Raw genomic sequence first — 15,924 nt, 5'->3', positions numbered from 1 at the left:
TGTGTAGGAAAAGGTTTTAAAAGCATCCATCGTTTTACAGATGTGATAGGCTGGTAACAACTCCATCAACACACATTTCTAAAGATGCTCGATGTACACTCATCAGTGTAATGCAGATCCCATGAAGATCCCCCTCTCCAGCCATTTGCCTTGAAACAGACACCTTGGACACCTGTCCAAGACAGGTGGCCAGATGGCAAGAGATCTGAGGGTGACCTTATTTTGTCCACCTTAGTGTTTTATTACAAAAAAAGAAAAGTCTTGATTTACTTCCATTAACAAACCAAGTCTTATCTCCTAAATGTAAGTCCATTTCTTCCTTGTTCTTTTTGGAATACTGAAAATGACCATGAAGAATCTAATTCACAAAACATCATGCACTTGAAGACGATCCTAATGGTACCTTTTAGTTTGCTCATCAGTAGACAAATTAAAATTATCTCGATTCCTATATATCATTCCCTACATTTTACTGTGTCCCATGTATCATTGTTTTTACTTCATTAGCTAAATGTTCAAAGCATTAGAAACCATTTTTACCTTCTTTTCTCCCTTCCTTCCTTCCTTCCTTCCTTCCTTCCTTCCTTCCTTCCTTCCTTCCTTTATTTTCTTTCTTTCTTCTTTTCTTCCTTTCTTTTTCTTTTTTTGAGGACAGGGTCTCACCGTGTTGCCCAGACTGGTTTAGAACTCCACATCTCAAGTCATCCCTCCACCTCCATCTCCCAAGTAGTTGGGATTACAGGTGTGAGCCACCATGCCCATGTCTGGGCCAATTTTTCTTTAATACTAAACAGCACAATTTGGGAATCTCTGTTTTCTTACAACTCGTCTACTACCAGACCATTTAACAGCTGTTCTGAACTAAAGGTGGGTATATTCACTTGCCTAGAACTTCTGCTTAAAATTTATTTATAATGAAGTTGTCCTAATAATAATGTAGCTGTCCCAGTTGTCATAGTAGTAGGGTATTTATAACATGACTAAATAAATCCCAAATATGGCTAAGATTCTGGAGGAGGAAAGGAAGAACACTGAACTCTCTCATCCTTCCCACTGACTTCTTTAGAAGGTTCTGATGATTAATCTCCATGCTGGATACCGTGTGGCCCCAGCCTCTAAGAGCCTTTGGTCTATGTCCTTAAGGCAGATGCACATACAGTGAAATAGTGTTCACAATAAAGCTGGTGCTGCAAAGGACAAAACATGCTTATGTGATAAATCTTGGCAGGAAAGCAACACAATTCCTACTCATAAAACATTTTTCTCAGTCCACTCTCTGTGCCATTCTGAAAAAATCCGGAAATCACACCAGCATTCTTTATTTTTAGCCCATCCAAAATTTCACTCACTTTAGGCGTGTGGGCAAGGAGCTATCTTTAGAATCATCAACCAAATGCATTGGAATCACAGATTATTAGGGCCTGGGTAACTCTCTGCATGATTTGTTTTTTTCTTAGCCTGGGAACCCCAATATAGAAAATTCAGCTGGAATGGGGACCCAAAGAGAAGTCAAGTGAGTGAGTCACTTGACTTCTCTGGGACCCAAAGTCTTGTCGAGTTGGTTTCTCCCATTGTCTGCTGCTCAGACACTGTCATGTAATCTTAGGTTTTTAAGGAGCAACTGGACAACCACAGATTCTGGACAACCACGGATCCAGGCCAACCCTATCATTTTGCAGATGAAGCAACAGAAGCCCACAGGGATGAAGTGACCAGCTCAGAACCTCCAGCAGTCACTGGCCAGGCCAGGAAAAGAATTCAGGTCTCCTGACTTCCAAATAAGTGTCCTTTCCACGACATATGCATGAGATATGGTTACAATGGAAACTACTTTTTTTCTTATCCCATTAGCCAGAAAAGCTCATCTGAGAAACAGGTGACTGATGGGAAAGTTTGCCTACTGGAGGCATGAGGAAATCAAGTGACTTCATCATAATTAGACAGTAGTTCTTTTCTTTGACTGAGAAGAGAATGAAAAGTGCATGGAGAAACAAGACAAAGAACGATTGCTTGGAAGTTACTCCATTATGGTTTGCTGCAGTGTGCTATCCGCAAAGATACTTGCCTGCCACTCCTTGCCCGTGTGACTTCCAGTGAGTCACTTGACTTCTCTGGGCCTTGGAAGCTCTTGTGCTCTCTGAGAGCACAGCAGAGGCCCTGTTCTGGCCATTGGACATCATGATGATCTGTTGTCCTCCCCAGGTGGACACACCCCAGATCAGCACCTTCTTTTCTTCCTTGTCTCAGTACTTCTTATAGAGCCAGGATATCCTTAATGTTTTGTGGGTTTTTTTGGGGGGGGGGGGCGCGGGGCGGGTGGGGAGGGTAGGTATTTTGTGCATTGAATAATTGTCTTCCCAACTGGATATTTTTTGGGGGCTTTGACTGCGTCTTTTTGCCTCTTTTAACATGTTTCTTGCTGGGTCTTGTCCCACTTATAAGGCAGGAACCCAGACCCCTGCAACGAGTTGCACTCTGGTATTTCTGGAAGCCCTGGATGGCCTTATATGTGCTCCCATACAATTAGTTCAGCCATCTTTGTCTCTTATCACTGTTCCAGAACTCTCTGCGCAGACCATGACATCTTCCTGGCATCACTGATACTTCCACTGGGCACTGCTAAGCCCTCTTGTCACTGCCTTACCAGCTGCAGAAAATGACTGTAGTCGCTCCCTATATTTTCTTTCTTTCTCTGATGTGTGTGTATTTCCAATTTCCCGCCTCCCTTTCCGCTACTATTTATTTAGTCCCCAGGTGACTGGATATCTAGATAGGATTGTGACTGCACTGGAAAAGGAATAAACACCACCCAGAGCTGGAAACACTGACCATGAGACGCGGAGTCTTTCCTCCTGCGGGGAAGGGACGGACATTTTCATTTGTAGAAGGGCTAGTTGTATAAGGTAAGAGCATGCTGCTGCTGTTTTCATTTAAAAGTTTAATTATGGAAAGAAGGGTATATGTGGATGTTAAATAATAAAAAAGGTGGAATATTGCTCACTCAATACCTATCAAGCCTCTGAGCTTACCTTTCTGAGCTACAGGATAGAAAACTAAAATTAGATTTCCTAATTCTTCTCCCAGCTAGGGAGCTTCCTTAAGAAATGGTGTAGTTCAAGTCCTGAAATTAAGATTAAATAGCATGGGGAGGCCTCAAATGGCCTAATCTCAAGTCCCCTGCCCACTCTGCTGTGGCAAATAAGGTCCCCTAACCAAACAGCCCTCCTTGTCAGGGAGACCAGGCCCAGTGTCTGCTTATCCCTGAGTGGTGGGCTTCAGGCCCTTGCCAGCACATGGAAATATTCAAACAAGCCACATGCATCCTCTCGTGGGAAGCAGGCCCCACCTCACCCTCTTTTATTGCCAAGCCTGCCTCCTACAGACCCTGTTTGTTCATTGTGCTCCCAGATAGAATCCCCGTATGGCCCTGTACAGTATGCACTGTCCTCCTCCCTTGGACAGTGAGTGTATATGACTAATAAACTGCTTTTATTTCATCTATCCAGTGCTGGGTGTCATATGTTTGACCAATCCTATAACCCTAGAGGGCTAGGGAAACCCTCCCTCACCAAGTACCTGAAGATGAAGTGATTGAAATACATGGCTTTACCAAATAGGTGGTCTTGCATGAGATTTTGGGGCAGAAGTAAGAAACATGGGAGTAGCAATGTGGACAGTACAGAGACAGAGGCATCTGTTCTTCCAGGGGAGCCGTGGAGAAAATGGTAGTGTTCACCATGGAATACTATGCAGCCATAAAAAGGGAATGAGATTATGTCCTTGGCAGGGACATGGATAAAGCTGGAAGCTGTTATCCTCAGCAAACTAACACAGGAACAGAAAACTAAACACTGCATGTTCCTGCTTGTAAGTGGGAGCTGAATGAAGAGAATACATGGACACAGGGAGGGGCACAACACACACTGGGGCCTGTTGAGGGGTGGGAGGGACAGCATCAGGAAGAATAGCTAATAGATGCTGGGCTTGATACCTAGGTGATGGGCTGATCTGTGCAGCAAACCACCGTGGCACACATTTACCTATGTAACAAACCTGCACATCCTGCACATGTACCCAGGAACTTAAAATAAAAGTTGAGGATAAAAAAGAAAATTTTGCTGTTCATTCCCTTAATAATATAATAATTTGGTTGCAATGGTAGGTGGCAACGCTTCTATTTCTAGTAGAACAGTCCTGCACTGTGGTGGGGCTTTTCTCTCGGCTCTGCTATATCTGGCTTCTCTTTCTCCTGGCTACGTAGACTCTTACACTGGTTCTCTGGGTCTTTAGAGGGTCCATAAGCTAAGTGATATATTTTCATAAACTGCTTTTTACTTAAACTACCTGAAGTGGATTCAGATGTCTGTAATTAAAAACCGGATGATACAAGTGGCTTAACAGCACAAGGTTTTCTTTTTCTCACAAACCATAAAGTCTGGAGGCAGACAGTTGTGGGATGGTGCAGCTATCAGCTCCATGGTAGCATCACTTTGCCAGGCCTCTTCCAGCTTTCTGTAAAGCATTTGTCCTCATGGTTGCAAAGGTGGTTGTTCCACCTTCAGTATCACGTCTGCATTTCAAGCAGGAAGAAGAAAGTGGCGTGGGGAAAAAGTATAGATCTGTTTGCTTTTGCTGGGTAACAAACAACCCCCCAAACCTGGTGGCTTAAAACAACAACCATTGTGTCAGATGAAGGGTTCTTCAGTTTTGCTTAGTTCAGCTGGTCTCTGTGGGTCTCACTCACACATCTGCAGACATCTGGTGGGTTGGCTGTAGGTTGGACGATCTGGTATGAATCATTCATGTGTCTGGTTATTGACATACTGTTGGCCAGAGAGACAGGAGTTCCCAGGCCACATGTCCCTTATCATATAGCAGGCCAGCCCTGGTGTCTTCACGTGGCAGTTTCAGGTTTCCAAGAACAGTAAGAGAAGGGAGTCTCCATCATGCAATCTGTTTTTGTTTGCATCTTGTTTGCTATTGTACCATTGGCCAAAGCAATTCACAAGACCAAGCCTAGAGTCAAAGGGTGAAAAAATAAACTGCTTTTCGATGAGAGAAGTTGCAAAGTCAATTCCAAAAGTATGACAAGGGGAAGAACTTGTGGCCATTCTTGCAATCTAACACAGAGAGGCACCAAATCAGGAGAGCAAAACTTTCCCGGAAATCCCTGCCAGACCTCTCACTATTTCTCATTGATCAGAACTGCAGTTGGGCCTATGATCACCCTCATCAGCAAGAGTGGCTGTGAATGCAGTGTTTATTTTTTGTTTGTTTGTTTGTCTTTAAAATCTGGACTGTTTCTCCTTTTGGAACAAAGTTGTAGTTCTGTGAGTAATCGGGGTGAGAGAATGGGAACTGGAATGAATTTTTTTTTTTTTTTTGAGAGGGAGTTTCAGGTTTCACTCTTGTTGCCCAGGCTGGAGTGCAATGGCGCAATCTCAGCTCACTGCAGCCTCCACCTCCCAGGTTCAAACAATTCTCCTGCCTCAGCCTCCTGAGTACCTGAGATTACAGGCTTCCGCCACCACACCTGACTAATTTTTTGTATTTTTAGTAGAGACGAGGCTTCACCATGTTGGCCAGGCTGGTCTTGAACTCCTGACCTCAGGTGATCCACATGCCTCAGCCTCCCAAAGTGCTGGGATTACAGGAGTGAGCCACCGTGCATGACCGGGAACTGGAATGAATATTAGCAATGTCTGCCATGCGTAACATAAGGAGCTATAGTGGAGCCACCTCTGTGCAACTGCACTCTCATTCTGTTTTCTACAGAAGATAGGGTGGGGGACTGATGCCACAGTCTCCACCATTCAATGGCAAAGGCTTTGTAACTGTGCAACCCTCTTTTGAGCTTTTCATGATTGGTTCACCAGACTGACTCAGACATCATAGTGGGTCAAGTTTAGTGTCTCTGTCCCCTTAACACACAAAACACGTGTCTCGCTATTACCTCCTCCTCCCCTAAATAACACCCACCACACACACAGCACGAATGCTAGACCGTGGTAGAAGAATGAGCCGCCATTGCTGTGCAGTCTTTTTTGTGGCACAAGCCCTGGGGCTCATCATGGTTAGTCCAGCATGTCATTGCCAATCCTGCTGTTTCATAGTCATGAGACACAAAGCACAGACAACTAACAGCACACTGGCTCAGGTGCTCCTTATGATCTAGAGAATCTGTGTGCTTTTGTACAGGAGTCCAGCCTCTTTCTCTGTGTACCCTTTTGAAAAATTGAAATGTTCTTGAAGTCTGGAGACAAACTTCTGGGTGAACTGCATCTGAACTCTTAAAATTGTCTTTTTTTCCCCTCTTGGTTAAATCTCAGTGGAGCCAGAGACGATCATCATTTTCATGAACACAAGCTAAAGGTTTTTGTTGCCTGTTGAGCAAAGTAGCTGCTTCCTATTGCAAAAGAGCTGATTCCTATTCGCACTGCGTTGGCGTTCTCATTAAAATTTCCATTATCCTCTTCCTTACAATGCAGTTATAGATGGAAATTGTCCTGACTGTGTTTCTCAAGCAAAATCGCTCCTGATTCAAAATATGAGAATGGAATAGAAGGGGGAGAGCCATACTTCTCCAAATATAAATCATCTTGATAAGGAAAAGATATTTTTTTGGTCCTGGTGTTCATAACCATTTTACATCAGTATTGTTAGCTTCATCAGCCACACAGGAAAATAATGGATTAAAATAGAGTCATGGTGGTGGACATAGAGGTGGTAGTCCCTAAAGATGCTCTGATAATAATGGCAACCTGTTTGTTAAGGTTCTTCTCTAAGCCAGACCCCATCCCAGAGCCCATAACTTATCCATACAGCCTGGGGAAACTCCATACACTACCAACTGGCCTTTGATTGGTCTCGTCGGGAAAGTGGGAGGACAGCCCTGTCACAGCATGGTGGTGCCAGTTCTGGCTCTGCCACGTGTTAGGTGACCTTGGCCAAGGAATTTGTGCTCTCTGAGCCTCAGTTTTCACACTTGGAAACCAAAGCTAATCCATTGCTAATGATGCCTTCCCTATCCTCCTTCTTCAGAAGAGTAGCAATGGAGTGAATGCATTTGAAAGTGCTTTGTTGACTAGAAAGCTCTATCCCAACAAAGAAAGGTGAATTGCCAAAGGTCGTAGGAAAAAAAAAAAAGGTGGGTGAATCAGCCATCTCCAGTACAACCAAGTCAAGTCATTCTCCTCAGAGGAGGGTGCCAAGCCTGTGCTCCCAGCCTCTACTGGGGAAGCATTAAGCCCTGTCTGAGTCCATTTTGTTGCATTGCTATAAAGGATTCACTGAGGCTGGATAATTTATAAAGAAAATACATTTATTGGGCTCATGGTTCTGCAGGCTGTACAAGAAGCATGCTCCTAGCATCTGCCTCTAGTGAGGCCCTCAGGCTGCTTCCATTCATGGCAGAAGGTGAAGTGGGAGCAGGGATCACATGATGACAGAGGAAAAGGAAGTGGTGCCAGGCCCTTTACAACAGTGAGTTCTCAAGGGAATGAACAGAGCAAGAACTCACTCATTAAAGAGAGGAGGGGACCAAGCCACTCACAAGGGCTCCATCCCCATGAGCCAAACACCTCCCACCAGGCCCCACCTCCAACAGGGGGGATCACATTTCAACATGAGATTTGGAGAAGACAAACATACAAACCACATCAAAGCCCTTTGCTTTATGCAATGGTGGCTACCATTACCACCATTTTTTAGTGCTGACTGAGCCAAGCAAAGTCAATCATGCATTATTTCATATAATCCTTGAAACAAAACTGCTGTGATTATATAGGTAAAGATATTGAGGTTCAGAAAAGTTACATAATAGAGCATCACATATCACAGCACTAGTAAGTAGGGAGCCTGGGTTTCTAGTGCATGCGTGTCTGACCCCGAAGACTATGTTCTTAACCATCATCAGTTACTTTTACTGGGGAAGAATAAGAAACTCAACCCCTTGAAAGGTAAATATCTGTGGAGAAAGAAACTCAGAATTGCCGAGAGTCCAACTCAGCCTGACCCAACAAACTAACCTCCTCTCTATCTCTCTTTGGAAACAAAGTCTTTAAGGTTTTTTTTTTTCTTTCAAAATCACCTTCAATTAAGTTCTATTTTTGCAAACATTCATTGAGTGCTTGTTAGGTATTAGGCATACAAACATTCTGTGTGTGTATGTGTATAAATCTGTTTAATCCTTATGACAATCTATGAGGAAGATACTTTTTTTAAATTTTACTTTAAGTTCTGGGATACATGTACAGAAGGTGCAGGTTTGTTACACAGGTATACATGTGCCATAGTGGTTTGCTGCACCTATCAACCCATCATCTAGGTTTTAAGCCCTGCATGCATTAGGTATTTGTCCTAATGCTCTCTCTCCCCTTGCCCCCGACCCCCCAATAGGTCCCAGTGTGTGATGTTCTCCTCCCTGTGTCCATTTGTTCTCCTTGTTCAACTCCCTCTTATGAGTGAGACCATGTGGAGATACTATTATTGTTGCCATTCTAAGGATGATAAAACTGAGGCTGAGGAAGTGTATGACACTTGTCTCAGGTGACAAGGCTATTAAGTGACAGAGACAGATTCCAACCCAGGCAGTCTGATTTCAGAGCCTGTGCTGCTACATTCTATGCACAGTAAAAATGTTTGAAAGAATACACACCAAATTACTAGCAGTTATCTCTGCAGATCTGGATTTGGATGGGAAATGCAGAAATGAAGGCTTTTACTTTATTTTTATCTTTACTTCAATACTCTGGACTTTTTTTTTTTTTCTTTGAGACAGGGTCTTACTCTGTCATCCAGGCTGGAGTGCAGTGGCGTGATCATAGCTCACTGCGGCCTCAACCTCCCGGGCTTAGATCCTCCCACCTCAGTCTCCTGAGTAGTTGGGACTGTAGACACGTACCACCATGCCCAGCTAATTTATTTTTGTATTTTTTGTAGAGACTAGGTTTCATCATGTTGTCCAGGCTGGTGTCTAACTCCTGCACTCAAGCGATCTGCCCACCTCAGACTTCCAAAGTGCTGGGAATACAGGTGTGAACCACCGTACCTGGCCACTCTGGTCATTTTTACAATGTGCAAATATTATTTGTATAATTAAAAAGTACATGTATATTTAAATATCTTTTGCAATCTAATTTATAAATGAATTTAAAATTATCTATAGTGATGGGACTGAGATTTTCTAGGGGATTCCAGAAATGTAGAAAAGATGTCAAGGGTGACAGGGTTGTGATGAAGCTGGACTCAGAACTTATCAGATACATCTAGCGCCTCCAGGGCCAAGGCTTTCCTCCCCCAGCCTTGATCCGGGTGCGCGGCCAGCAGACAAGCAGAGCAGGGGGCTCTATGGCTGCATTATGTGGATTTATATCCACTATGAACCAGAGGGCAAATGGGAAAATGTAAATTTTGGCAGCTGCTTTTGTGGGTACTGACCTCGAGGGACTCATTCAGCTCCAGACCTCACCCTGGGAGTGATTTCCCACATCCGCTGTAATTTATTGACAAGAGTTGTTTCTCTTCCTGATACTGAAGGAATTGCCCAGCACAGTTTTGAACAAAGCACCACATGGGTCAAAGCGACGCATTGAATCATCATTTCCTCACACCACCAGCCCTGCCCAGGGTCATGTTTTTCCCTCCATCCTTTCTCATTTTCGAAGACACTGGCAGCACAAATCATCTGCAGTCATTTTCCATTGTCCTTCTGCCAGACTGAAAGGCAAATCCCCATCTCCCAGTCTTGATCCAGCCTGGCAGCTGCGACTTCGGGGCATTATTCCTTGCTGCCTCGTCGCAGGCAAATCTTTTTAGGATAAGAATTTCCCATATTACCTGATGTTAACTTAGAAATATGGAGATTTCAAATTGTCCTGTCCCAGATGTCATAAAATTAAACAGACTCTACCTTTCCATATTTTGGACAGACTAACGAAACCACAGTATGTGTGTGTGTGTGCATATATATATATATATATATATATTTTTTTTTTTTTTTTTTTGAGTCAGAGTCTTGCTCTGTCGCCCAGGCCAGAGTGCAGTGGCGCGCTCTCGGCTCACTGCAAGCTCTGCCTCCCGGGTTCACACCATTCTCCTGCCTTAGCCTCCCAAGTAGCTGGGACTACAGTCACCCACCACCATGCCCAGCTAATTTTTTTGTATTTTTTAGTAGAGACGGGGTTTCACCATGTTGGTGATAATGGTCTCGATCTCCTGACCTCATGATCCTCCCGCCTCGGCCTCCCAAAATGCTGGGATTACAGGCATGAGCCACCACGCTTGGCCCAGACTTTCTTGTTCATTGGCCATCAATAATAATGTAAGTCCCGTTTACTGCTGCTGGTTTCACATAGCTCAAATCCATACAAGAAAATGCTCTTTCTTCTGAGTCACATTTAAATTTTATTCATATTGAACTTTAAGACTTCTCCTTTCTTTGGACAAGATCTATGCTAAATCAATCTGTAGAGCCAATGGTTCTTTTCCCTAATTCTATCAAGTGGTCCCTTTAAAATGAATTTGTTGAGCATCACATTGTAACTGAGCTTGTGAAGGTTTAAACGCTCCTCGTAACAAGATCTACTGGTTCACTAACTGCAAAAACAAACAGAAGAAAAGAGTAAGAGAAAATGGAAAAGTCTCCATTTGATCTCGTATATTGAATTTACTTCCCATCTTCTAACAATGGAATGATATTCAATCTCCACTAGAACAGCACTTTGACATCTACGACTTGGAGGATGTGTAATGCTAGGAAAATAGCCTTATAGGGCCGTAGGGACTGCTGATGTATCTGAGATCCTATAAAGCTGCTTGTGGGCAATGCATAACGGAGTCAGGGTTCAGTTTTATATAAGCTGGTGAAAATAAATAGCATATGCTGTTACTTGGGACTTTTTATCCTCAGATCTCCATGGATCTGGAATACTAAGACTATGCAAAGTTTCCGTTTGGTCTCATGGTTGTCTATTTACAACACAGCCTGCGGCTGGGAAGAAGCGCCTGCACACTGGCGCTCCTTGTGGTCAGCTGCTGTTGTAATGGGACGCCCCAGGGAGCTGGCTTCCCCATGCACCAGAAGAAGGTTTGAAATAAAGGGAGCGGCGCCTCTACTCACCCTGCACCAGAGCCTGAGCTCTCACTTGCTTGTGCTCACCAGGAGTGACCGAAGATCAGACCCTCTGCTTTCCCAAGATGGAACCCAGTACTTGACTCCAAGCACCACAGGGACCTTTGTATGAAAATGGAAGTGGTGACTACCTGGTGACCTCCCTACCTGCCACCTCCCCTCCCCAGAATGTGTCCGATCATGCATCCCAAGCTTGAATTATCTTCAAGGAGTCTTTCACTCTAACAAATCAGTCTTAAAATTGAAATATGCCGGTAGAGGCAGCTCCTCATCTTTCCATCGCATTAAGATGCAAATGACTGACATCAAATACTTTCCTGACAGCTGGTTTTGCCGGGGCACACTCTGGGCTGTGTGAGGGAAGGAAAACACAGAAATGGAAGCGGAGGTCTTGGTTTTAAACTTGAATCTTGTTCTCTTTGTTCAGAAATTCTTTGGGCTGTGAGGGCAGTGCTGGGAGAACGAGGAGTCCACCGGTTACATGTTCTTCCCTCTGTCGAGTGCTTTGCTTAGGCTCTCAATTTTATAGCCTCCGTTTCAATCTCTGCTGTCGTTTGCCTTCCCAGAGAGGTCACTTGTGAATGACCAGATCTAATGTGCACAACCTGACATGTTTTCCTCTTGGATGGCATCTTCCTCCCTCACTGTTTTCTTTCTTCCTCTGGGATATCACTTGTTTGGGTGATTTATGGTAGAAATTTTTCCTTTGTTTATACAGAGGATGCCACGACTTCTCGGGAAGTGAGTTAGGCCCCTGTCATCCCTGTTCTAACAGTGTAGGGCCGGAAATAAATGAGGGAGGGTGACTCCCCCACCTGCTGTTCCAAACAGGGAAGAGGGCTCTGTGGTCTTCTCTAAGCTGAGCCTGTGGTTGCACTTCTCAAGTGCAGGAAAGGTCAGTGAAGTGCACACCAGCTTTCTGCCAGTTTGTTCTGAGAACGGTGGTCTCATAACCAATTGTGTGAAGCTGAAGAAATCAGCCTCTGCTGGGGCTGGCACCAGAAGCATCGGTTCCCCAGATCTTCATGTATTTTCCCCTACTTTGTGTCATTCTCTCTCTCCTTCTGGAGCATTTCTTCCTCCCCCTTCTCACATACGCATTGCCCTACCTTCTCTTGTCAAATCATGCTCACAGAATATGACCTTAAATATGCTCTTGGTAAATTATAAATCATTGGAAAGAGCTTTGGCTCTCCCCTTTCCCAGGGTATTATAGTTTAACAAGGATCAAAGGCTTACATTAAAAGAATTAGTCTCTCATTGGAGGTTCTAAGCCACCAACATAGGAGAATAATATTAAAGGAGAGGTACCATCAGGCCTCCCAATATCCTTGAAATTATATACTTAGAAGGTGACTTGAAAAGGTAGAATTGAAGTCGTGGATGATTCTTCATCATGCCCTGTCTCTGCTGTGATGTTTCTAATATAGAACCACTTATATCCCTCAGTCTTCTCAAGAATTCATTTAATCCAATCTCCAAGATAGTGTCTGAGGCCCTACTGGGACATTCCTGATTTGTGTTCAATCAATAGTTGAAAAATCAGAAAATTCACTGTCTTCCTAGGCAAGGCAACTCATTGACAGACATTCCCAAATATTAGTAAGTTCTCCTGTTCTATTTACCCACTGGTCTTCAGCTCATTCTTAAAGCCTTGTTGGTTACATCTACTCTCTCTTGCATATGATAGTCTTCCAAAGAGCTGAAGACAATGGTCACATCCTCAATGCCTGGCTTATTCTTCTGCAAACTGAGAGTTACTCCAGCAGAGTGAATTGAGCAAAAAATCCACAGGAGGGATATACCCCTGTGGATGCGATGGCTTTAAAATGTGGCCATAAATTAGATGTATCCTGAGATAGTGATATGGTTAGGCTCTGTGTACAAATCTCATGCTGAATTATGATCTTCAGTGTTGGAGCAGGGGCCTGGTGGGAGGTGATTGGATCATGGGGGCAGATTTCCCCCTTGCTGTTCTCCTGATAGTGAGTGAGTTCTCACGAGATCTAGTTGTTTAAAGTGTGTAGCACTTCCCCCTTCTCGCTCTCTCTCTCCTGCTCTGCCATGGTAGGAAATGCTTGCTTCCCCTTTGCCTTCTGCCATGACTGTAAGTTTCCTGAGGCCTCCCAGCCATGCTTCCTGTACAGCCTGCAGAACTATAAATCAATTAAGTCTCTTTTCTCCATAAATTACCCAGTCTTAGGTAGTTCTTTATAGCAGTGTGAGAAGGGACTAGTATAGATAGACTCTATTGTTTTCCCCCTTTGAAGCTGAATGGCTTGTGACTGCTTTGGCCAACAGAATATGGTGAAGTGAAGCCATATACCTGTCACCTTCTTTGCTACAGTACTTGCTCTCAGAGCTGCAAGCTGACATATGAGAAATCCAACTATCCTGGACTGCCATTCTGTAAGGAAGCCCAAGCCACAGAAAGAGGCTCCAGTAGGCAGTACCAGCTGAACCCAGTCTTCGGTCATCCCAGTCAAGGCACTTGACATGTGAGTAAGGAAGTCCCCAGATGATTCCAGCCCTTAGATATCTGAGTCACCTCCAGCCATTCTAGTCCTACCATATGAAACTCCAGATATTATAAAGACAAATCATCCCTGTTGTGCCTTGCCCAAATTCCTGAGTCACAGAATCCATGAATGTAACAAAATGATTGTCATTTTACACCATTAAGTTTGGGGTTGGTTTATTACACAGCAAGAGATTACTGGAACAGAGATCAACCACTAAGTCACCTTGGCCATGACCACTTCCGCCCGAGTGACATTAACACTGAATTCCCTTATTCCTTCAACTTGGTTATTAAATTTATTAGTCTTACATTTAAATGACTACTTCCTCCAGAGTACCAAAGAAAGGCAGAGATGTCATAAACTGCAGGAAGTAATCACAGGAACAGATAATGTATCAAAAACAGCGCCAAGAGAATTCAAGTCTCTAAATGTTGTGTCTTACTCCTTGCTGCTTTATGTTACACTCCTGATGCAAAGTCTTCATTTGAGCTCATTTATTTGGATTATAAAGACTTCCGAATCCTCAGTCCATCTTCCAGTATTAATTATGCAACTTCTTTTTTTTGGAATGAATTCTCACTCTGTCACCCAGGCTAGAGTGCAGTGGTGCGATCTTGGCTCACTGAAACTTCCGCCTCCTGGGTTCAAGCAATTCTCCTGCCTCAGCCTCCTGAGTAGTTGGGATTACAGGTGCATGCCACAATGTCCGGCTCATTTTTATATTTTTAGTAGAGACAGGGTTTCACCATGTTGGTCAGGCTGGTCTCAGACTCCTAACCTCATGATCCACTCTCCTTGGCCCCCCAAAGTGCTGGGATTACAGGCATGAGCCACCACGCTTGGCCTTTTTAAACTTCTAATTGCATATATTTTAATGCTGAATTTACTCCCCTGCCATAAGTTTTTGTTTCTTCAATTTCTTCTGGGATATCTTTTTCTTCTTGGCAACTTCCTCTTCTGGTTTAGGAACCATCTGTTCCTTTTCAGTAAGGATCATCTCAATGTGGCAGGGAGAGCTTATGTGTGGGTTAATCCGACCCTGAGCTCGGTGGGTCCAATGGCACATCTTAGGTGCTTTGTTCACTAGGATATGCTCAATGACCAGAGAATCTACTTTTAAACCCTTAAGTTCAGCATTACTATCTGCATTTTTAAGAATGTGCAGCAAAAATTCAGCAATTTTTTGGGCCACTGACCTTGTGTCCAGCCCCACTGTTTGGCCTAGGCACATCTGCCAACTCCACCATTATAACGTCGAAATGGTACGCACCGTTTCTGTAAAGTGACATTTTTCAGATACTTCGTGGCTTTTCGTATACGCATACCCTTGATGGCCTGGGCAGTTTCACGAGTGTTCTTAAAGAGAACATGAAGATTTGAACCTCTTGATTTACATGATTTTGTGGGGTTGTCAGGGTCAAGTGAATAGTGAACCATTTTCACAGATTGCCTCAGGCTGCTTAGGGAAACAGATAATTATGCCATCTTTAGCCTTGCATCTTCAGACAGAGAGAATCCAACTTGGATGCAAAACCTGGGTACGTCCTTCAGTCTTCTGTGCTCTCAAACACAAGTGATGATAATATCTGCCTTGCAAGACTGTGGTAAGGATGAGAAATCAAGTAAGAAAACTGCACCAGGTGTTCACTACTGCTCTATGCAACTTTAATCAACAAATCCCCAAACAACAGTCAGTCTTCTTCCAAGTTGTTGAAAGAAGCACTGGATGGGTCAGGGCACAGGACAGGCCCATTACTGGTGACCACCCCTGAGCCAGTTATCAACTCATCAAATTTAATAACTGAACTGCCTTCAAATATAAGCTACACAGAAGCAGAGATCTTAGTCTGTTTTGTTTACTGAAATCTCACATACCTAAACCAGTGCTTGGCACACAGTAAGTACTCAATAAAGATTTGTTAAGTTAACGAGTGTGATTCTGTGAGTGGCTCTGTCCTCACCCACATGTTCTGGAGCCCTCATCATATACCTGAGAAATCCATGCTGTCCGTGCCATGCTGTCTTCTGTCCCAAAGCTGGTCCTGCCTCCCTCGGCCTCTCAGCTCCCAGAGGTATAGAGTGCAGACGGCCACACCAGCAGGAAACTGACAACTCCCTCTACTCTACCCATTTTCCACTTCCTAATTACCAAGATGTTTAAACTATAACATGAATAGCCACATTAAGGCCATTTGTTGTATGTAAAGCAGGGGCATAGCACATTGATAATTAAGGCCTCCCTCTGTGACAACCTACATGCTGGAGGTGTAA

General features: G+C 43.9%; 1 pseudogene; it reads right to left on the bottom strand.

Annotated features, from left to right (window-relative positions):
* Nucleotides 1-14,536: 14,536 nt before the first annotated feature.
* LOC129491796 (large ribosomal subunit protein uL22-like) lies at nt 14,537-15,095 on the bottom strand (annotated as a pseudogene).
* Nucleotides 15,096-15,924: the final 829 nt, after the last annotated feature.

This window comes from Symphalangus syndactylus, chromosome 10 (genome assembly GCF_028878055.3).
Source record: "Symphalangus syndactylus isolate Jambi chromosome 10, NHGRI_mSymSyn1-v2.1_pri, whole genome shotgun sequence".
Classification (NCBI taxonomy): Eukaryota; Metazoa; Chordata; class Mammalia; order Primates; family Hylobatidae; genus Symphalangus; species Symphalangus syndactylus.
Note: the sequence above shows the minus strand (reverse complement) of the source record. Positions and strands in the feature narration are given on the sequence as shown.